Source organism: Arachis ipaensis, chromosome B4, assembly GCF_059453495.1.
Source record: "Arachis ipaensis isolate K30076 ecotype BB chromosome B4, ASM5945349v1, whole genome shotgun sequence".
NCBI classification, from domain to species: domain Eukaryota; kingdom Viridiplantae; phylum Streptophyta; class Magnoliopsida; order Fabales; family Fabaceae; genus Arachis; species Arachis ipaensis.
In genome coordinates this window covers 122,331,807-122,346,764 of record NC_142439.1, presented here as the reverse complement: position 1 = coordinate 122,346,764, position 14,958 = coordinate 122,331,807, and the positions used below count along the sequence as shown (strand labels likewise).

At 32.9% G+C, this 14,958-nt stretch overlaps 1 non-coding gene across 3 annotated transcripts; it reads left to right on the top strand.

Moving 5' to 3' along the window:
- The first annotated feature begins 985 nt into the window (after window positions 1-985).
- Window positions 986-4,259, top strand: LOC107639618 (uncharacterized). Of its 3 annotated transcripts, none has more exons than XR_015880693.1 (4): window positions 986-1,172; window positions 1,512-1,681; window positions 2,680-3,426; window positions 3,951-4,012. It is a non-coding gene; the product is annotated as an uncharacterized LOC107639618 (transcript). The 3 variants fall into 3 exon arrangements; XR_015880694.1 differs by having other exon boundaries at window positions 987-1,172; window positions 2,680-3,040; window positions 3,294-4,259; XR_015880692.1 differs by having other exon boundaries at window positions 990-1,172; window positions 2,680-4,259.
- The last annotated feature ends 10,699 nt before the right edge of the window (window positions 4,260-14,958 follow it).

The window sequence follows — 14,958 nt, the reverse complement described above, 5'->3', positions numbered from 1 at the left end:
AATTCATTGTGGGATATAACAAACTATATAAAATTTTAAAATTTATTTTAGAGTGTCACGATCTACATATAAATAAAAATAAACATTAATGCTATCTTTAGAACATATATTACATATATCTTTGTAAATGATTTATTTTAATAATTTGTCCTAAATTTTATTTGAATCACAAGTTTAATTGAGTAACTCAAACTTTATTTTTATTTAAATAATACAAGTTTCTTTTTCTTTTTTTCTTTTTTTGGCTTTGTGACAATGTTGATGATGAAAAACGGGTGCCTATATTTTAGTAGAATTCTATACTGATTGCACACAATATAAGAGCAAGATATAGAAATAGAGAAAACAAAACAAAAAACAAAGAATCTTATGTTTTTGGGACTTGGACTTGATTTGGCTCTAAAGTATTGCTAAACCTGTGCGCTGTTTAATTTTGATATTAAATTTATAGTAGTATTTCTTAATAATATAAAAAATTTAATGTACTTTTTATTTGAAGATCACAAATTTAACTATTTGATTTGTGAATTTTAATTTTTTTAAATTTTTAAAATATAAAATTGACTCCTAATTTATGAACTTACATATACTATAAGAAACAATGTAATTATCGACGCTAAAAATCGACGTCTAGATTTAATGTCGATATTTTTCGACAGTCTTTTGTCGATACAATAAAAAATTAATTAAGAAATAAAAATATTAAAATCGACAACAAAGTCGTCTATTTTTTTGGCGACTTTAATATTATCGTCGTAACGTCGACCGTAAATAAGGCGAAAATGCTTTTTCTTTAAAATCGACAAATACTTCGTCTATTTTAATATTTATAATATCGACGGTCTTTTTTGTCGATAAATTTAAATGATAGATGTTCTTTACAAAAATTAAATGAATGATGTTAGATCTATTATATAAAATCAACGGCGATGTTGATTTATTTTTTTAACTAAAATCGACTACTTTTCCGTCGATTTTTATCAACAACAAATTACCCCCGCTCTTATTCCCCGCCTCAATCGTTTCCCCCCAATTCACAGATTACATTTTACCCCCAATTTCTATTTTCTCCATTTCACCTGAGAAACCAATCTTCCCTCTTCGCTGCCGCCGCACCGTCTTCGCGTCGCCGTCGCACCGTCATGCTCGCATCGCTGCCGCTCTGTCGTTCAGTTACTCTCTCTCTCTCTCTCTCTCTCTCTCTCTCTCTATATATATATATATATATATATATATATATATATCTTTTTCTTCTTTGATTCGGTTCTATGAATGAAGATTTTGTATAGAGAAATAGTTAGTTCATAAACCCTAGAAAGCAGAGTGAATTGACATTTTTGTTGCTTCCGCGCGGCTGCATTTCACATCCTTCCCCTAAGCGCCATGGTTTTTCCTTTCTTCATATGCATATGTTTCTTCAGATTAGATATACGTTCAGATTTTGTTTATATATTGAATTGTTTTTGTTCTTATATGACTTGGAATGAGTGTGAACACTTTAATGGATGCAGGCATAAGAGAAGAAGCTTGCGAACCCTATGAGGGAAATCAAAGTGCAGAAGCTTGTCCTCAACATCTCCGTTGGCGAGAGTGGCGATCGTCTCATCAAAGAGGTGTTTGATGGATAAATCAAAGTGCAGAAGCTCCATCCCTCGATAGATAAATTGTCTTGCTCGAATTGGTAAGTGAACTTGTTGCTGTTCCTTGCATGTCAATCTAGACTTTGCTATATGCAATTTTATTGTTATGAATCCTAAATGTTAAGATCAGTTTAATTACATTGGGAATAATATAGACATAGACATACATAATTAATTGCATTGAAGAAACATGAAACATTTATCTAACATTCCAGCGAGTTAAGATCGATCACAAAAGATAGATGTTGTTTTGACATTGATGACCATGCTGTTACTGTGTTTTCAGTCTAGTATTATGTATATACTAGATCTTGCTTCCTGTGCTTTTAGGGCTCTTTCATTCCCAAGTATAACCACTTCTTTGGATTGATTTTATTGAGATGAACTGTTTGATCCTTGTTTTCGTTGAAGATGCTTCAATATTTAGTTTCTGATTTTTGCTCATTGCAATCACATTCTTTTTTTTTTTTTTGCAAAGGTGAAGTATATGCAGGGTCGGTATGTGTGTTGTTTTTTCTGGCCTAGTGCCTGCTCTTTTTCTAATGAACCAAAGTAAAATGCGACCATGCTCTGCTGCATTTCTTTGGAGGAAAAAAAATCTGACTTCCCTTTTAGTATTTTAATAACAATTATTTTTATTAGTATTGTTACTTTGTGTTATCCTTGTCACATTAATTTAATTAAAGTACATTCCTTGCGACTAATGTTATTGTAGGCTAAATGAGAAATTGACAATGCACAATCAACTGTCTTTGTATTGTGACATGATTTTGTTGGCAAATTGTTTTACCAGTAACCAAGTGATTTGAATTTGAGAATTGAGATAACAGTGCACATTCCATTTCTAACAAGAGTCCCAATACCCCTTTTTTTCTCATAGAGTCCCAAACTCCCAATATTCAAGTTTAGAGGTTGTGGTTTATTGCAGAGTAGCTGAAGAGAGTGTATTATCATTCTGGAAGTTGAAATGTTTCTAAGGACTAATTAGAGTTAAGTGAAATGGAAGGTTAATAACAACTATTTTTTTTTCCATTTTCAGGTCTCTACAAATCAAAGGATTCTAGATTTGGAGATGGAAACCAAATTAGGATGGTGTGCTGTTATTTTAGTGAACGTGCAATCAGTTATTTTGTTGAGTTATATGTGTACTATTTTTTGCTGTGTTATTTGCAGATTAATCTAGTGGGATATTGTTCTTACCTATCTTTAATGTTTTATGCTTGTACTGAAGTGTTGACTTTTAACAAATACTTTGTGAATTCAGTCAGGAAACATCAAGCAAACTCTCATGTAAAAAAGGGATGGAAACAATTTACTGATGCTGTTATCAAAACAATATCACAGAAAAGGGAAGGTGTTGTTTTTCTGTTGTGGGGCAACTCTGCTCGGGAGAAATCTAGGTACTACCTCTATTGTATAACACACTAAAAGCTTACAAGCTTTAGAAACTAAATGTAGAGTCAGCATCCCGGGTTTATGTAGTCAGCTTGATCAGAAAAGATTAAACTTCAAGTATTTATTGTCTCTTTTTCAAAAATAGATGACAAGCATGTTTTTTGTGCAAATGTACATCTATAATGTATAAAACTATAAGCAGCTCCCAGAAGAGTTTCTATAAACTAATTTGGACTATTTTCTTTCCTTGCTTGGAAGATAATTTCTACAAAACTTGTTGATGAGCTTGTATTGAGTGCATACTTAGGTTAATTGATGCAACAAAACATCATATACTTCAAGGTGCACATCCTTCTGGTTTGTCTGCAGATAGAGGCTTCTTTGGGTGCAGGTAAGGTTGTTTTGAAGTATAATTTAATCGTGTTAATATGGTAAATAATGAGCGCAAGAAGAACTTCTGAATTGGTAAATAATGTACACAACACTACTGCTCTATAATAGGACTTGCAGAGTTCTAAAGTGGAAGTTATAAGTGTTAGCATCGTACTTGGTTGATTAAGTGGAGAGTGCAAATATATTTAGTCATCACAGTCTAAAATACAAACCTTCTTTTAATCTCTTTCATCAACTTGGCATTATTGTATTAAAATACATTTTTCACTTTTTTTTCTACTCCACTACTGGTTTTCATTATTCATCTTCATGGCGGGTGATCTAAAACAGTTGTTTCATATTCTGTTCCATTGACACATTGAGCCATATTTTGGTTTCCACTTAAATAAACAGAGACGTAGATCTCATATAATACTAAAAAATATTTTGAAAACCACCTTAATCAGTTATCTATTTATCATCCCCGTAAACCAGTTTTCATGCTTACTTTCTTTCTTGTGTATTCTAAATTCATCTGAGCAGGCACTTTTCTCGCACAAATCAACTTCTGGAGAAAAGGGGAATAGATCCCATAAATTGGCAACTATAATATGTAGTGTTTGAACTTTGAAGCCCAAAGCTTTGTTCCTTTTCATCAAAACCTTTTTGAAGTTTGGTTCAAGTTCTTGGGTCTTGTAAGCTAGTAGTTCTATTCACCTTATTTCAATATTTTTATATGTATAGTTTCATAATTACCACACAAAATGAGAAAAAGTTTAGAAGTTGTTTTATTATTTAATTTTACATGTATTTCAGTATTTTTATATGTATAATTTTTTTCTTGTGAATCAATATTATTAGGCATCATATTGATACATAATAATAGAATATTCTTTAAAAATTTATTTGCCTTATTTTTTAATCTTTAGTATAAATTTTATTTTTATATTTAAAAATTTATTGGTATTAATTATCTACTATTTTTAAATGAAAATAAATAATTAAAAAAAATAGCTATTAAAATTGACGACAATGTTATCGCTTTTTTAATTTAAAATAGACAAAAAATTGACGAAATTTTTGTTGCTTTTTAAATTTAAATAGATAAAAGAAAACAAAAATAAACGATGGCTTTGTTGATACTTTAATAATTAAATCGACGGCTAATTTGTCAATTTTAATAAATTAAATATCGACAGATATTTTGTCGATTTTATATAATATTATCGACAGTCGGGCTGTCGATTTTATTAAATATGTAAATATCTTAAATTCATATTATCGACATATTAGTTGTCGATTTTATTAAAAATTTATCGACGGTCTGACAAGCCATCGATTTTATTAGATTTTAAAAAAATGACTCATTTAAAAGAGATAACTTTTGCCGCCGATTTTTAATATTATCAATGGCTTTGTTGTCGATTTGGCCGTCGATTTTAATGGTATTTTTTATAATACCTTTTAATTTATAAACTTACACAAATCTAATCATTTCATTTGTGAACTTTAATTTTTAAATTTTTAAAACACAAATTGAATTCTTCAATTTATAATTATCTTTATACTAAATTAAAACACAATATACTTCTTTATAATAAAAAATAATACGACAATAATTTTTATATAAAAAAAATCAGCCACGCCTGTAACCTTTAGCACTTATCCATTTTTTGTACTATTAATTAAGAAAAAAAAATTTGAGATCAGTAATTTTTAATAATTTTTATTATTATTTAATTAATATAAATATTAATTTATATATGCACAAAATTTTTATAAATATAAATATAAATTATTATTAATTAAATATTAATAAAAAATAATAATATTTATTAGTTATGTAACATTATTTATTAATTAATATATAATATACTATTCTACGTGTTGTTTCATGAAATAGTAATTGCTATAACACAATGCAATAGGAAGATAAAGTAACAGGAAAGAAAACATAAAGTTTATTCGTTTTCCTAAGCTGCCTCTAATCACTATTATATCGGTCATATTATATGAATAAGTTATGTTAGTAAATTGATTTAATAATTTATTAATATAATAGAAAACAATTAAAAAAAGAAATACATAAAAAAATTTAGTTGATTTTAATTATAAAAATGAGTTATTCCTTCAGAATTTTTCCCATTATATATGGCGCTCTGATCTTTAACCTAAACTGCAACAAAATTATTCTGACAAAAAATTTAGCAAATGAGTTGTTCTTTTTATGTATTATATTATATTATATAATATTATATTGTTATTCGGTGCCCCGGGTGAATGGATAAAGAACCACTATGAGTATATTGAGTGCGTGGCATTGTTGTTGTTCCTTCCTTCTGCCACTTTAGATTCAGATTCTTCATCGGCACCGCCACACAGATGCTGATTGCATACGACTCAAACACATGCAACTCATTACTGCTTCCTGTGGCAATGTCTCTCCCACCATCACTTATCCTAATCTCGTGTTTTGAGATACAATGTAATATTAAAAGAAAAAAAATATAAAGAGACAATGTAAATGTTAAATAACATGAACAACGATTAAAAAAAATTAAATTAATTATTAAAATTAGATTTTTAATTTATTAGAATAATTAATTTTTAAATTTAAATTATTAAAATTAGGCGATATAATCTCTTCTATCACATGACACTTTTATTCCATTTCAATTCTTTTTCTTTTCCAACTCATATTTTCTCCTTTTATCACGTCACGCCAAAATTAACGCTGTAACTTCAATCACTGTAAGGTGCAGTGCCGCCGTCCACCATTACGACTTTCTCCTCGTGCACCACAGTCACCGTTGAACGCTGTCTATCATCGCGGTGCCCTCCTTGCACGCCGTAGCCCTATAACTCATCACTATTATGATTACAAACATTATTATGTGTGCTACCTTCAAGATCACATAAAAAATAAGTTAAGTATACGGAATTGTAGTTATTAGGCATATGCTGATCATAATGTGACTGATTTCATTCGTAGTTATATGGAAGAAGAGCATATAGCAAATTGCTATCTTCTTATTGGTATTTGATTGCATAGTTGCTATTTATTTCTCGTCTTGGATAACAAAATTTATGGAAGGAGGCTATATTTTAATTATGTCTTCTTTGTTTTTGACAATGATTATGGGAATCACATGCACAAAGTAAGGTACATGTTCGAGCTTAGAAATAAGGTTTTCAGTGAGTATATGTTCATGATTGTATGCATTATTTTTTGTGCTGTCGATTTGTGCAGCACCTTTCTTCTCTTGTTTTTACTTTGTTGTGGTCAATCCATAATATACTGAATGATCATTTTAGTATGTAATGATTATTTTAATTCTTATGTGGATAGTTATTTGATTGGAATGATTTTAATTAAAAACAATTAAAATATGTTAGACATTCAATTCACTAGATATATGCAGATTATTATGGATCTCGGTGGCGACGATGAGAGCTGGTTGGCGATCAAGCTACGGCAGAGAGTTTGGGAGAAAAGCTAGTACTTTGGTAAATTAAGGTATATGAATAGTTAAAATTTTTGAATTATTGAATGAAATTTTTTTATTAAACAATTTGGATAGAGTTTTTTTTTTTAAATTTTATTGTGCCAAATTTTCAATTCATTGTTTACGTTGTTTAGATTTTCTATTATCTATCTAGTATAACCAATACTAAAAACTTTTTTTAGATTTTTACGGTATTTTTGGTTCGAACTAAAAATGAGTCAATTATAAATTAAAATTTTATTTAAAAATTTATTGTTAAATAGAAATTGTTACATGTTTTAATATAATAGTAAATTAACTAGTAAATCAGTTTGAATTGATTAATTAATTAATATAATAGTAACACTAATACCAACTTAATCAAGGTTGGAAATCAGTCATAAGTCATTGTAAATATATAGATTCTAGAATCTGCCATATTATCATCGTTATGATAAAATCTTCTTTCTTTTTAAATTTAAACACACTAAATAGTTATAATTTTAATAATTATTTTTATAATTATTATTTTTAGTTATTATTGTAATTATTATTATTATATTTATTATTGTTGCTATACTATTATTATTATTTTATTGGATTTATTTTTATCTTATATTTGAAGAGCACATATTAAAATTATATATTAATATTTTTTATTAAAATATAAAAAATTTAAATTTTAATGTATTTATTTAAATTTATTAAATAAAAAAATTTAAAATTTTTATTAATAATAAATTTATAATGTGTTTTTAAGATATATGTTAACTAAATTTATTATTATTATTATTATTATTATTATTATTATTATTATTATTAAATTACATAAATAATCTTTAAATATACTTAGTAACACACTAATACATTGTAATTTTAACGTGTTTCGAATAAAATATATTTATTCTTTATATTACTAAAATAATTTTAAATAGGTTATAGTAGTTCCGATAAAAAAATGTGATCTTTTAGTTTGGTATAAAAAAAATTATTCTAATCTAATAAAATTTAAAAGTAACTTATATTAGTATTCATTGTTAGGCTAAATAAAAACGAACAAATATTCTAATATGTATTATTATCAATAAATTATCCAATAAACTCATATTAATTGTTATTATTTTCTAATAAATATAATTAATAAATTTATAAAATAAATCTAAATTTATTATGCAAAGATTAACTCTACTCTACACTCACATATTATTATTTTTAATATAAACTAATTTTTATATTTACACAAAATATTTTAATATTATCATTTAATTTATAAATAACATTATATCTACAAAATTATTATATATTTAAATTAAAAAATTAAAATAAATACTTACATAATTTGACTGACTAAGATAATTAATAATGTGAAGTTTAAGATAATTAATTTTTTTAATATTTTTTATAGACATTGTAATTTTGGTTAACAAAATTTTGGTATTCTAATTGTATGAACTATAAAAGTTGATGAGATGAAAGGTTTGAAAAAAGGAATGAGAGTGAGAGAGTTCAGCGTCGAGGGAGAGAAGAAAGAGAGGAGTTTCACATCCCACTAGAACAGGTTGCATATGCGACATGTGTTATTACTTATTAACCACAAAATTGAGGATTTGATTTGCGTGTCAATTCTTACCGTCAGATTTTTTCTGATTAACCCTGTCCATCCGATTTGTCTTTGGCACAAAATCGAGGCGATCTATTTTTCTTCGTCCAATCTTTTAGAATTCGGTTCCACTACGTTACCAACAGCATATCTGTCAATTTCTGCCAACTTTTATTTATAATTGTGTTTCATAAAAGTGTATTTGTGAATGTATCTAATAAAAATATCTTTTTTATAACTGTGTTTAATAGAAGTGTCTTTATAAATATATTTTCTGGATATGTCTCTTTATATATGTATTTAAAATATATTAATTATTAGACACATCTACGAACATACTTTCATAAAACACAATTATAAATAAAAGTTGGCAGAAGTTGGCAAATAATATGTTGGTACGCTATACTTTTCCTTTTAAATTTAAATTTGGTCATTAGATAAGCTCAAATCTGACCCTTTAATTTGAGTCAATACCGACAATCTGACTTGTGATAATCCTAAATCAAACCCTCTGATTTATTGAAAGTCATCTTTTACACTCTTAAATAACACATAAAATTATTTTAAAGTCCCAATAATAATGAATCACACTACTGTTTTTTCAATATGAAAACTAAAAAGCGTTCATTGTTAATCATGCTACATTAATATTTAAACTGTCATCTCATTCATAAATGGAATTATGAAATTATTGATGATAAATTCAAAATAAACAACCTTAAAAATTCTACTGGACCAGAAGTTTTTAAAAACTTATTATTATTTTACGCCAACTAATCATTATTAATTTTGATTTATATTTGATTTTGTGAAAACGTGATCACGTCTCCTTAAATAAACAAATTGTACAGGCAGGGAAAGTTTGTTTCATAATTATTTCATTAATAGAAAATGATAGTTATGTACAGAAATTATTTTTCTTATGGATATAGAGGTGGTGTATTGGCTGAATATTAGCCAATAAAAAGGAGTATTGCCGCAGTATGAAATTCACGGTTAACACACTGGAGGCGTGGTATCTGAGCAGGTAGCGACGTGGCAACACGCCGGGAGCGTGTTTCCTGTGACGTGACGGCACTCCTTCAACATGCCAGGAGTGTGCTGACTCACCATCGGAAGGGGGAGGCGTGGTGCTTGAAGACCCGTGAAGCACAGTAGAGGGGGAGGGGGAGGGTGTGGGGTTTGGAGACCCGGTAAAAGTTCACGGAGTTCCAATGCTGCTGTTGCACCACGCGGGGCGTGTTGCAGGCTGCCTGCATGCAGGGACAGCCCCTCCGGGAACTAGCGAGCTATCTCCTTCTTTTATATATATGCATTCTTTTTCTTTGCCATTGTTAATCAAATAGGTAGTGAAGCAAAGAAATTAGAGAGAAGTAAAGAAGTGTGGACTGTCTCGGTGTATAGGTTTAGGGTGAGAAGAGTGTAGTGAGCAGTAATTAATAGTAGTGAGGTAAAAATTTCTACCGTGAAAAAAATTTTTAGTTTAAGGGATTAAAAAAAATGGTACGTAATTATATGGCGTCCGAAGAACATATTATCAACTATTTGCATCATCCTATTTATGTAAGTTGGCAAATTTTAATTTTTTTTCTATATTTAAATTTTATTTTTTATGTATTTATATTTTTTTTTATGTATATATATTTTGTAATGAGAATATTATTTTGTGTATTTTATAAATATTTTAACAATATATTAATAGTTTGTATAAAATAAAATAAACGTTAATAATAATAAGAATATGGAATTTTTTTAATTATTTTTTTAATTTTTGTTATTATGAATATATTCAAGAAAAAAAATATTTTGACTTTTTAAATATAAATATGTTGCGTATATTAATAAATAAATATTATAATAATACATTAAATATGTAAAATGTATAAAATATATTGTTATTAAAAAATTAAAAAAATAAATAATTTGATAACTAAAGATTAGTAAATAATACGTGATAAATGTTATTAAATACTGTTATCGCATAAATTTTTTTTGGTAAGAATTAAATATTTTATTCGATAAATAAATAAAGAATTTAAATTTTTAATAAATAAATAAATAAATAGATAAGCTATGTTAAATATTTTAATAAATAAGATATTAAAATAAATATATGAATGTTTATTAAAATATTTATAAGGGTTATTATTTAATTAATGTAATATATATCTTTGTTGATGCAGCCTAACAGAAATTTGTTGGTGCGTAAACTGGATCCACCACAGTTGTGGAATCCGATGGTGGAGAACTACTTACGCGCCACAGAATTCTATCACGTCTCTAGAATTGGAGTCATAAGAGAATTTCACCCCATGTTAGCTGCTCTGGTTGAGAGGTAGAGGCCAGAAACCCACAGCTTTGTATTGCCGGTCGGTGAGGTTACAGTGACATTAGAGGATGTCGCTCATATATTCGGCCTACCCATTGATGGAGAGCCTGTCAGTGGATGGACATATAGTAGTGGCGACTTCCTTCAAAGTCATAGCATAGCAATATTTCGGTCGTGAGCCATTAGTCAGTCATTCTTCGAAGTCCTATATAAAGCTGGGTTGGGTTCGACGTATTAGAGATGCAGAGCCGTTGGACACTGAGGAATCCATCAGGAGATACGTCAGATATTAGATCTTCTGTTTATTAGGGTCGATCCTATTCACGGACAAGTCGACCGCATATGCCCATGCGAAATATCTACCATTGCTTCGCGATTTCGAGCAGATCCATACTTATAGTTGGGGGTCAGCATGTCTCGCGCATCTTTACAGAGCACTATGCCGTGCATCACGATATGATACAAAGGAGATGGATGGCCCTCTGAATCTGTTGTTTGTTTGGACATGGGAGCGAATGTCGTGTCTTGCTCCCGTACCGAGACAAACCCTTCCACCGGCCGAGATACCAGTTGCCAGGAGGTAATAAGTCTTATTTTAGTCATGTGTTATATTCATGATGCATGTTTGACTTATGGTGAGTTATTTAAATTTTTTCAATTAATAATGTGTCAGGTGGAGTCATTCGGAACGGACCACAGCGTGGTTATCGAATACCGTAGAGACATTCAGGCATGATATAGACTACATGTAGGAGGTAAATAGTTATGGTTTTTCTTATCCGTTTTTCCAACCATTATAGTTAGGGTTCTAATATACCAATACTACTGTGGCAGTTTGAGTGGCGGCTGTACCACGGATTGATTGTTCCCGACGAGTTGCATCCCCATCTTGAGGTATGTGACATCGTTGCTCCGTTGTTGTCGTTCGAGTGTGTCGAGTGGCACCCTGCAGACCGAGTGATGCGTCAATTTGGATATGCACAACCTCCTTCACGGGCAGCAAGGGATATTCCACTTGACTAGCATTGCATCGTTCTACGCCGAGTGCAGCTTCATGACTGGACAGTTTTGCATGGGCCATGGATAGCGGAGTGGGCCAACAGGCAACACAGTCGATTGCAGGATTAGCACCCCCTTCCGACCTGGGATTTTTTACCGAGGTGGAGTACCGGGATTGGTACATACGCTCCTACGGACATCTGTTGAGATTGACGGGGTACGTTCTTCATCATCCACAGCCACCTGCCCCACAGCCACCTCAGCATGCAGTGTTTGAGCCGATTCCTTATTATATACCACAGCCACCGGCCTACAGTCATGGTAGCCATCACACTCAGGACAGCCACCACTCTCAACACTCTCAGCACAGCCACCACTCTCAGCACTCTCAGCACAGCCATCACGTTCAGGGCAGCCACCATTCTCAGCACTCTCAGCACAGCATAGCCACCATTCTGAGCACCACAGAGACGGCATATTCGAGGACCACGCATGTCATGTGAGTCCATTTCATTCAAGTATCGGGTCAGTTTAGGCCTGCCTTTAGACGTTCGCCCCAGGGCGGGATTAGCGACCAATGTGGGTCCCTCATAAGCAGGCCATGTCTCGAGATCTCCTAATGGTGTGAACTCAAATCTATATACCTTACAAACCTCCGTCATCTTGTACACATCATGCACATACAACTGCCAATCGAGACGCTGGTTAGCACAGCAAGCAATAACATGGCGACATGGTATTCGTTCAACCTGAAAGTGCCCCTAGTCACACGTCCGTCGCGCAAGATCAACAACTAACACCTTTTCAGTAGTCATTTCGCGCACCTCAAACACCTCATTTCGTCTATCAAAGCGGTGCACAACTATATTCCCAGCATGTTGCATATTTTCTTCTATCCGCTGTTGCGCAAATACGGAGTACGTAAATCCAGCACGCTTGCGTTTGTGAGTCTCGGCACTCTTCCGCGTAAAGAGTTCATTTAACCTATAATATGTTGCTCGGACCAGCGCCAACACAGGTAGATTACGGACACCCTTCAACACTGAGTTAATGCACTCGACAAGGTTCGTTGTCGTATGGCCCCATCGATGTCCCTTGTCGAATGCCAATACCCAATGTCTGAGTCCGATGGCATCGCACCACCTGGCATATGCCTCGCCTCGCTCTTCCAACCTCTTATAGTTGATATTGTACTCCTCCACCGTTCTTGAATACCCTATGTTGACAACAAGCTTCTGCAAGTGAGGGACTTTGAATGCCCTTAAGAAGTTACTGCCGATGTGTCTTATACAAAACATCCACCATGCTCTTGGAAGTTGCCAGTCACCACCGGAACGATTAACTGCTGCCCGTATTGACTCATGCCGGTCTGAGATCATACCCACACCATCTTTTCTAACAACATACGTTTGCAAATTCCTGAGAAAGAAGTGCCACGCATCAGCTGTCTCCCCTTCCACCAAGGCAAAGGCGATAGGCACAATGTTCTGGTTCCTATCTTGTGCAACAACGACTAGAAGTGTACCTTTGTATTTTTCGTATAGGTGTGTGCCTTCAACCTGAACCAGGGGCTTGCAATGCCTGAATGCCCTAATGCATGGATTGAAACTCCAAAATACACGATGAAGTATTTTTACGCCTTGTGCCTCCTCATTCCCGTTGTACAGTGGTCGTGTTTCTATTTGGACAACTGAACCAGACATCTTCTGCACCATGACCGAGAGCCACCATGGCAAGGCTTGGTAAGAATCCTCCCAACCACCGAAAACTTTGGCTATGGACTTCTGCTTTGCCAACCAAGCTTTTCGGTAACTGATGGTATAGTTGAACCTTGACTGGACTTCCGCAATTATAGATTTCACCTTGATGGACGGGCCCGTCTCGACCAATGGCCTTATAGCCTCAACAACTGTATCCAAGTCCAACTTGGAATGATCTTGTGAAATCGTTCCGATCGTGCACGTGTGCCTACCGTTGATCTGCGTATCTCCCAACAACCTTTTTTCCGTATCAAGCTGGCTCAGATAAGCCAGTCACATCCACGCCCGTACATCTTGCATTTTGCATAGAACGTCTGTGGCTCAGACTCATACACATCATAGTCAACTCCTCTAGATATAGTGAAACTTCTAATTGCTGCGACGACCGACTTTCTAGAATTGTATTCCATTCCAATCCGAAACTCTCCGTCCTTAGGACCAGCAACGCCTACAGAAAGCCAAAATCATCGTTTATTGATCAATCCAAAGTATAAACTAACAAAAACTTATTACTTAGTCAACACGTACCAATTTTTGCATATTCCGGAAACTCAAGGGCATGCATGGCGTCGAGATCCAACTCACGCATAAAAGGAGGAATCCCCATCGGTTGACTGCTCAAGGGATGAACCACTACATTCTCTGCTGCTGCCTCAACTCCCACATCACCATCCTCATCTTCGTCGCCGGCTTCATAAGTGGCTTCGAAGTCCTCTTCGCTATCACTATTCATTCCTTCGTACACTGCAGCTCTATCATCATCTATATCTATATCATTTTGAACCGCTACTGGCTCTACAGCTTCAAACTCAATGTACAACTCAATCTGTGGGTGTCGCATCTGGGTCTGCCGGTGAATTTGAAACATATTCTGCATACTCGCTTCATCAGTGATCGGCATGGTATCAAACTATACTAGACCACCAAAAACTATAATCGAATTTTGGTATAGAATTCTGCTCACTCTCATTAACGTACCGTTCTTCATAGTTTGACAGAGGCCGTTCTGCAGCTCCATTAACGTCATCGTTCATGGAACCACAAACAAAAACGGATTTTGGGACACAAACTTCACTCCCTCATGAGTATTATGTATTATCTCACCGTTGTGATACACTACCAAGTTTGCGGTGCCCTCCATTACACTAACAATAGCCTCAAAGAACACTGAAAATACACTCAACTCTTATTCAGTATGCAAAACACCATCGAGCTCTGCCTTATATAGAAGGGTACACCTAACACGCCCACACGTGCTGTCTGTCTCAGCTAATCACGCTTTGACACGTGTCAGAACGCCCTGCGTGCTGACTCAGCACGCCCCCCACGTGCTGCATACTTGGACCAATCAGTCTTCGACACCTCAGCACGCCCCCAC